Here is an 8,967-nt window from a genome sequence, read left to right on the forward strand (position 1 = left end):
CTTAAATTTCATGCTGATCCGAGAGTATTTTTGGACACATGACCCGACGTTAGGGGGCGCTAGCGAGTCCCCTTACAACGCTTGCGTCCAATCACGTTGAATTAAATAAATTTACACCAGCTGCGACGTGTGTGCAGAATTTCATGAGTTTTCATGCATGTTCAGGCCACGAAAAATGCAATTCATTATGCGTCTCTTGAATAATAATAATAATTAAAACTGCAAGCAGTGTCGAAGGGCCCTCGCACCCCCCCGTTTACCCCCCCAATTGTAACGCCGTACGTGCACGTCGGTGCGTGCGGCGGTCGCAGGGCTGTCAAAACTGGCATGTAGATGTCTTTGCTCCTGTGCCTTTAATTGAACATTGTGTGCAGCGGTTAATGTCTCCACTAGATGGCAGTCTAAGACCACAAATGAGTCTGAGTGACTTCTAAGCAATAAGGAATGTGGGTGAAGGGTCAAAAAATCATTGAGATTGAGCATTTTTGCCTGGATTGCAGACTTCCTGTTGGACTTAGGCTATGGCTCCAAGAGGCTTTTTTGTGCGTCTTTACACGATACATGTGTTTCCCGAATTTGGTTTGTCTACGTCAATCTGAGTGGAGGGGCTTGATTTTTTAAATTTTCTAGGGGGCGCTATTAATCAATTTTTGCGTCGGCCATTTCCGCGCTACTTAAAATATCAAAGTGTTCTCCGGATCGGACATGATTGCAAGTTTTGGTGAGTTTTGGGGCATGTTTAGGCTGTCAAAAAGGCGTACAACTATAATAATAATAAAAATCATCCAGATTGAAAATTTTAGCCTGGATGGCCGACTTCCTGTTGGACTTAGGGTATGGGTCCAAGAGGCTTTTTTGTGCGTCTGGACATAATACATAGGCCTTGTCGATTTCATTTTTCTATGTCAATGTGGAAGGCGGGGCTTAAACTTTGAAATCTTCCAGGGGGCGCTGTGGAGTCATCTTCTCACTTAAAAATCCCAAACTTTGTCAGTAGTCAATATGCGTGACTGTTGACGTATGTGTACAATTTGGTGAGTGTAGGAGTTTGGAAAAATGTACAAAATGGATAAAGGCATTAGGGGGCGCTATTGAGCTGTTGTGCCACGCCCAGAGGCAGTTATGGTCTCAAATTAAAGTGCGCCTGAGTGTGAACCTATGTGGGCAATTTGGTGATTCTGTGAAGATGGGAAAGTCCTCTAAACGCAGAGGGAAAAACGGAAAATTGACGCAGGAAATGCACAATAACTCACTTCCTGTTAGAGCGAAAAATTTGAAAAAAATAATTTGAGGGTTTACCCATGAGTGCTATGAGACCTGTAAATTTCACGAAGATCAGACAAAGTTTGTGGTCACATGACCTGCTGTTAGGGGGCGCTATGGAGACCCCTTGCCACATCCACCCCCAATGATGTTGAAATTGAAACGGCGTCACCAGGTGTGACATTTTACGCAGTGCATGTATAAACATCCGACAATGTATGGAGGAGTTATAAGGAGTTGTTTGTTTATACAAACAAACGACTGCCACGCCCACCTGGTATAACGTAGGAAAAATCTGTCGTCAAGTTTACATCATCAAGGTCTGAGGATGATACAATGCCAATCTGAAGTCTGTGGAGTCAAAACTGCAGGAGGAGTTCGTTAAAGTGCAAGGCCTGGAAATGGGGAAAATGGCGGAAAAAATGCACCTGTGATCCAAGATGGCCGACTTCCTGTTGGACTTAGGGTATGGGTCCAAGAGGCTTTTTTGTGCGTCTGGTCATGATATATATGAATCCTAAATTTCGTTCATGTACGTGCATGTAGAAGGCGGGGCTTCATTTTTTAATGTTCTAGGGGGCGCTGTAGAGTCATTTTGCCACTTAAAAGGTTGCGGTTATACCAAAAAATAATATTTGTGAGTCTTGATGAGTGTGTCCAATTTGGTGAGTTTTAGAGCTTGTCAGTACATGCTAAGTGGGAAAAGGCATTAGGGGGCGCTACTGAGCTGTTGGGGCAAAATATTGGGCAAATGTGATATCAGATGAAAGAGCTCATGATTTGAAACCTACGTGGCAGGTTTCATGATTCTGTGAACATCATAAAGTCCTCAAAGCGTTGTTCGAAAAATGAAAATCGGTGCACGCCACGCCGCGTTGGCGACTTCCTGTTTGGTAAAAAAATTCCACAAAATTAATTTCCCAATGATCCGATGAGAGCTGTAACATATTTAAATTTCATGCCGATCCGAGAGGATTTGTGGTCACATGACCCGACGTTAGGGGGCGCTAGCGAGTCCCCTTACCACGCTTGCGTCCAATCACATTAAATTAAATAAATTTTCACCAACTGCGACGTGTGTGCAGAATTTCATGAGTTTTCATTTATGTTCAAGCCGCCAAAAATGCGATTCTTGACACGGCATAAGAACGTGAAAAATAATGAATAATAATAATAAGAATCCTGGCAAAAGCAATAGGTCCCTCACTGACTTGTCAGTGCTCGGGCCCTAATTAAAACTGCAAGCAGTGTCGAAGGGCCCTCGCACCCCCCCGGTTTCCCCCCAACTGTAACGCCGTACGTGCACGTCGGTGCGTGCGGCAGTCGCAGGGCTGTCAAAACTGGCATGTAGATGTCTTTGCTCCTGTGCCTTTAATTGAACATTGTGTGCAGCGGTTAATGTCTCCACTAGATGGCAGTCTAAGACCACAAATGATTCTGGGTGACTTCTCAGCACAAAGGAATGTGGGTGAAGGGCCAAAAAAGCGTCAAGATTGAGCATTTTTGCCTGGATGGCCGACTTCCTGTTGGACTTAGGCTATGGGTTCAAGAGGCTTTTTAGTGCGTCTGGACATGATACATGTGTTCACCGAATTTCGTTTGTCTACGTCAATCTGAGTCGAGGGGCTTGATTTTTTAAATTTTCTAGGGGGCGCTATTAATCAATTTTTGCGTCGGCCATTTCCGCGCTCCTTAAAATATCAAAGTTTTCTCCAGATCGGACATGATTGCAAGTTTTGGTGAGTTTTGGGGCATGTTTAGGCTGTCAAGAAGGCGTACAAATATAATAATAATAAAAATCATCCAGATTGAACATTTTTGCCTGGATGGCCGACTTCCTGTTGGACTTAGGGTATGGGTCCAAGAGGCTTTTTTGTGCGTCTGGACATAATACATAGGCCTTGTCGATTTCATTTCTCTATGTCAATGTGGAAGGCGGGGCTTAAACTTTGAAATTTTCCAGGGGGCGCTGTGGAGTCATCTTCTCACTTAAAAATCCCAAACTTTGTCAGTAGTCAATCTGTGTGAATGTTGACGTACGTGTTCAATTTGGTGAGTGTAGGAGTTTGTGAAAATGTACAAAATGGATAAAGGCATTAGGGGGCGCTATTGAGCTGTTGTGCCACGCCCAGAGGCAGTTATGGTCTCAAATTAAAGTGCTCCTGAGTGTGAACCTATGTGGGCAATTTGGTGATTCTGTGAAGACGGGAAAGTCCTCTAAACGCAGAGGGAAAAACAGAAAATTGACGCAGGAAATGCACAATAACCGACTTCCTGTTAGAGAGAAAAATTTGAAAAAATTAATTTGGGGGTTTACCCATGAGTGCTATGAGTCCTGTAAATTTCACGAAGATCAGACAAAGTTTGTGGTCACATGACCTGCTGTTAGGGGGCGCTATGGAGACCCCTTGCCACACCCACCCCCAATGATGTTGAAATTGAAACGGCTTCAACAGGTGTGACATTTTACGCAGTGCATGTATTAACATCCGACAATGTATGGAGGAGTTATAAGGAGTTGTTTGTTTATACAAACAAACGACTGCCACGCCCACCTGGTATAACGTAGGTAAAATCTGTCATCAAGTTTACATCATCAAGGTCTGAGGATGATACAGTTCCAATCTGAAGTCTGTGGAGTCAAAACTGCAGGAGGAGTGCGTTAAAGTACGAGGGCTGAAAAAATGCACCTGTGGCGGCAAAAATGCACCTGTAATCCAAGATGGCCGACTTCCTGTTGGACTTAGGGTATGGGTCCAAGAGGCTTTTTTGTGCGTCTGGTCATGATATATATGAATCCTAAATTTCGTTCATGTACGTGCATGTAGAAGGCGGGGCTTCAACTTTTAATGTTCTAGGGGGCGCTGTAGAGTCATCTTGGCACTTAAAAAGTTGCGGTTATACCAAAAAATAATATTCGTGAGTCTTGATGAGTGTGTCTAATTTGGTGAGTTTTAGAGTTTGTCAGTACATCCTAAGTGGGAAAAGGCATTAGGGGGCGCTACTGAGCTGTTGGGGCAAAATATTGGGCAAATGTGGTATCAGATGAAAGAGCTCATGATTTGAAACCTACGTGGCAGGTTTCATGATTCTGTGAACATCATAAAGTCCTCAAAGCGGTGTTCGAAAAATGAAAATCGGTGCACGCCACGCCGCGTGGTCAACTTCCTGTTTGGTAAAAAAATTCCACAAAATTAATTTCCCAATGATCCGATGTGAACTGTAACATATTTAAATTTCATGGCGATCCGAGAGGATTTGTGGTCACATGACCCGACGTTAGGGGGCGCTAGCGAGTCCCCTTACCACGCTTGCGTCCAATCACATTGAATTAAATAAATTTTCACCAGCTGCGACGTGTGTGCAGAATTTCATGAGTTTTCATGTATGTTCAGGCCACCAAAAATGCGATTCATTACACGGCATAAGAGCGTGCTTAATAATAATAATAAGAATCCTGGCAAAAGCAATAGGTCCCTCACTGACTTGTCAGTGCTCGGGCCCTAATAATAATAATTCCGGCAATTACAATAGGTCCCTCACTGACTTGTCAGTGCTCGGGCCCTAATTAAAGCCGCAAGCGGCGATGGCGGGCCCTCGCTCACCCATGCCACCGCGGGGCCTGAGGCATGGCGGGGCTGTGGCGTGAAGCAGAAAGTGGGAAAAAACTGTTGTGCCACGCCCAGGGGCAGTTATGGTCTCAAATTAAAGTGCTCCTGAGTGTGAACCTATTTGGGAAATTTGGTGATTCTGTGAAGACGGGAAAGTCCTCAAAATGCAGAGGGAAAAACGGAAAATTGACGCAGGAAATAAACAATATCCGACTTCCTGTTAGAGCGAAAATTTTGAAAAAATTAATTTGGGGGTTTACCCATGAGTGCTATGAGTCCTGTAAATTTCACTAAGATCAGACAAAGTTTGTGGTCACATGACCTGCTTTTAGGGGGCGCTATGGAGACCCCTTGCCACACCCACCCCCAATGATGTTGAAATTGAAACGGCGTCACCAAGTGTGACATTTCACGTGCTGCATGTATAAACATCCGACAATGTATGGAGGAGTTATAAGGAGTTGTTTGTTTATACAAACAAACGACTGCCACGCCCACCTGGTATAACGTAGGTAAAATCTGTTATCAAGTTTACATCATCAAGGTCTGAGGATGATACAGTTCCAATCTGAAGTCTGTGGAGTCAAAACTGTAGGAGGAGTGCGTTAAAGTACGAGGCCTGGAAATGGGGAAAATGGCGGAAAAAATGCACCTGTAATCCAAGATGGCCGACTTCCTGTTGGACTTAGGGTATGGGTCCAAGAAGCCTTTTTGTGCGTCTGGTCATGATATATATGAATCCTAAATTTCGTTCATGTACGTGCATGTAGAAGGCGGGGCTTCAACTTTTAATGTTCTAGGGGGCGCTGTAGAGTCATTTTGCCACTTAAAAGGTTGCGCTGATACCAAAAAATAATATTCGTGAGTCTTGACGAGTGTGTCCAATTTGGTGAGTTTTAGAGTTTGTCAGTACATCCTAGGTGGGAAAAGGCATTAGGGGGCGCTACTGAGCTGTTGGGGCAAAATGTTGGGCAAATGTGGTATCAGATGAAAGAGCTCATGATTTGAAACCTACGTGGCAGGTTTCTTGATTCTCTGAACATCATAAAGTCCTCAAAGCGGTGTTCGAAAAATGAAAATCGGTGCACTCCACGCCGCGTGGACAACTTCCTGTTTGGTAAAAAAATTCCACAAAATTAATTTCTCCATGATCCGATGAGAGCTGTAACATATTTAAATTTCATGCCGATCCGAGAGGATTTGTGGTCACATGACCCGACATTAGGGGGCGCTAGCGAGTCCCCTTACCACGCTTGCGTCCAATCACGTTGAATTAAATAAATTTTCACCAGCTGTGACGTGTGTGCAGAATTTCATGAGTTTTCATGTATGTTCAAGCCGCCAAAAATGCGATTCATTTGGCGGCATAAGAACGTGAAAAATAGGGAATAATAATTAAAACTGCAAGCAGTGTCGAAGGGCCCTCGCACCCCCCCGTTTACCCCCCCAACTGTAACGCTGTACGTGCACGTCGGTGCGTGCGGTGGTCGCAGGGCTGTCAAAACTGGCATGTAGATGTCTTTGCTCCTGTGCCTTTAATTGAACATTGTGTGCAGCGGTTAATGTCTCCACTAGATGGCAGTCTAAGACCACAAATGAGTCTGAGTGACTTCTAAGCATAAAGGAATGTGGGTGAAGGGCCAAAAAAGCATCAATATTGAGCATTTTTGCCTGGATGGCCGACTTCCTGTTGGACTTAGGATATGGGTCCAAGAGGCTTATTTGTGCGTCTGGACATGATACATGTATTTACCGAATTTTGTTTGTCTACGTCAATCTGAGTCGAGGGGCTTGCTTTTTTAAATTCTCTAGGGGGCGCTATTAATCAATTTTTGCGTCGGACATTTCCGCGCTCCTTAAAATATCAAAGTTTTCTCCGAGTCGGACATGATTGCAAGTTTTGGTGAGTTTTGGGGCATGTTTAGGCTGTCAAAAAGGCGTACAACTATAATAATAATAAAAATCATCCAGATTGAACATTTTAGACTGGATGGCCGACTTCCTGTTGGACTTAGGGTATGGGTCCAAGAGGCTTTTTTGTGCGTCTGGACATAATACATAGGCCTTGTAAATTTCATTTCTCTATGTCAATGTGGAAGGCGGGGCTTAAACTTTGAAATCTTCCAGGGGGCGCTGTGGAGTCATCTTCTCACTTAAAAATCCCAAACTTTGTCAGTAGTCAATATGTATGACTGTTGAGGTATGTGTACAATTTGGTGAGTGTAGGAGTTTGTGAAAATGTACAAAATGGATAAAGGCATTAGGGGGCGCTATTGAGCTGTTGTGCCACGCCCAGAGGCAGTTATGGTCTCAAATTAAAGTGCGCCTGAGTGTGAACCTATGTGGGCAATTTGGTGATTCTGTGAAGATGGGAAAGTCCTTTAAACGCTGTTGGAAAAATGGTAAATTGACGCAGGAAATGCACAATAACCGACTTCCTGTTAGAGCAAAAATTTAGAAAAAATTAATTTGGGGGTTTACCCATAAGTGCTATGAGTCCTGTAAATTTCACGAAGATCAGACAACGTTTTTGGTCACATGACCTGCTGTTAGGGGGCGCTATGGACACCCCTTGCCACACCCACCCCCAATGATGTTGAAATTGAAACGGCGTTACCAGGTGTGACATTTTACGCAGTGCATGTATTAACATCCGACAATGTATGGAGGAGTTATAAGGAGTTGTTTGTTTATACAAACAAACAACAGCCACGCCCACCTGGTATAACGTAGGAAAAATCTGTTGTCAAGTTTACATCATCAAGGTCTGATGATGATACAATGCGAATCTTAAGTCTGTGGAGTCAAAACTGCAGGAGGAGTGCGTTAAAGTACGAGGCCTGGAAAAATGCACCTGTGGCGGAAAAAATGCACCTGTGATCCAAGATGGCCGACTTCCTGTTGGACTTAGGGTATGGGTCCAAGAGGCTTTTTTGTGCGTCTGGTCATGATATATATGAATCCTAAATTCCGTTCATGTACGTGCATGTAGAAGGCGGGGCTTCAACTTTTAATGTTCTAGGGGGCGCTGTAGAGTCATTTTGGCACTTAAAAGGTTGCGGTTATACCAAAAAATAATATTCATGAGTCTTGATGAGTGTGTCCAATTTGGTGAGTTTTAGAGCTTGTCAGTACATGCTAAGTGGGAAAAGGCATTAGGGGGCGCTACTGAGCTGTTGGGGCAAAATATTGGGCAAATGTGGTATCAGATGAAAGAGCTCATGATTTGAAACCTACATGGCAGGTTTCATGATTCTGTGAACATCATAAAGTCCTCAAAGCGGTGTTCGAAAAATGAAAATCAGTGCACGCCACGCCGCGTGGTCAACTTCCTGTTTGGTAAAAAAATTCCACAAAATTAATTTCCCAATGATCCGATAAGACCTATGACATATTTAAATTTCATGGCGATCCGAGAGGATTTGTGGTCACATGACCCGACGTTAGGGGGCGCTAGCGAGTCCCCTTACCACGCTTGCGTCCAATCACATTGAATTAAATAAATTTTCACCAACTGCGACGTGTGTGCAGAATTTCATGAGTTTTCATGTATGTTCAGGCCACCAAAAATGCGATTCATTACACGGCATAAGAGCGTGCTTAATAATAATAATAAGAATCCTGGCAAAAGCAATAGGTCCCTCACTGACTTGTCAGTGCTCGGGCCCTAATAAGAATCCTGGCAAAAGCAATAGGTCCCTCACTGACTGAGTATTACTGCTGAGGGGAGTGCCTCGGAGCGTAGCACCCGTGGCACTAATTAATAAGTATGTCAGTTTCCGCCCAGCAACAGGCTGTCAAGGACAGCAGAGGTTCTACGGTTGCTACGGTGATTTGAGAATCTGCTTGGAAAAAATTCTCAAAATGCCTCAGAATTTGGCTTCTGACAAGGTCCCGAACAATTGCAAACTGTGAGAAAACCGTAACTCCTGTCCAAAAACCGAAAACACCGTGAGAGACACAGAAGCCGGCAGATTCTGACAGTGTTTATTTTATTCAGATACTCCTTAAAATGAGCGCGTAAGCTCAGTGCGAAGACAGAGTGAGATTCTTTTGAAAAAAAACAGACGATTACATTACAGTCAATGGGGAG

The 8,967-nt window shown here is 43.9% G+C and overlaps 1 protein-coding gene across 1 annotated transcript in view; it reads left to right on the top strand.

Annotated features, from left to right (window-relative positions):
* The window catches only part of dock8 (dedicator of cytokinesis 8), a gene marked incomplete in the record, with an annotated part of 64,323 nt that overhangs the window by 34,963 nt on the left and 20,393 nt on the right, over positions 1-8,967 (top strand).

The sequence above is a fragment of the Scomber scombrus genome, chromosome 4 (genome assembly GCF_963691925.1).
Source record: "Scomber scombrus chromosome 4, fScoSco1.1, whole genome shotgun sequence".
NCBI classification, from domain to species: Eukaryota; Metazoa; Chordata; class Actinopteri; order Scombriformes; family Scombridae; genus Scomber; species Scomber scombrus.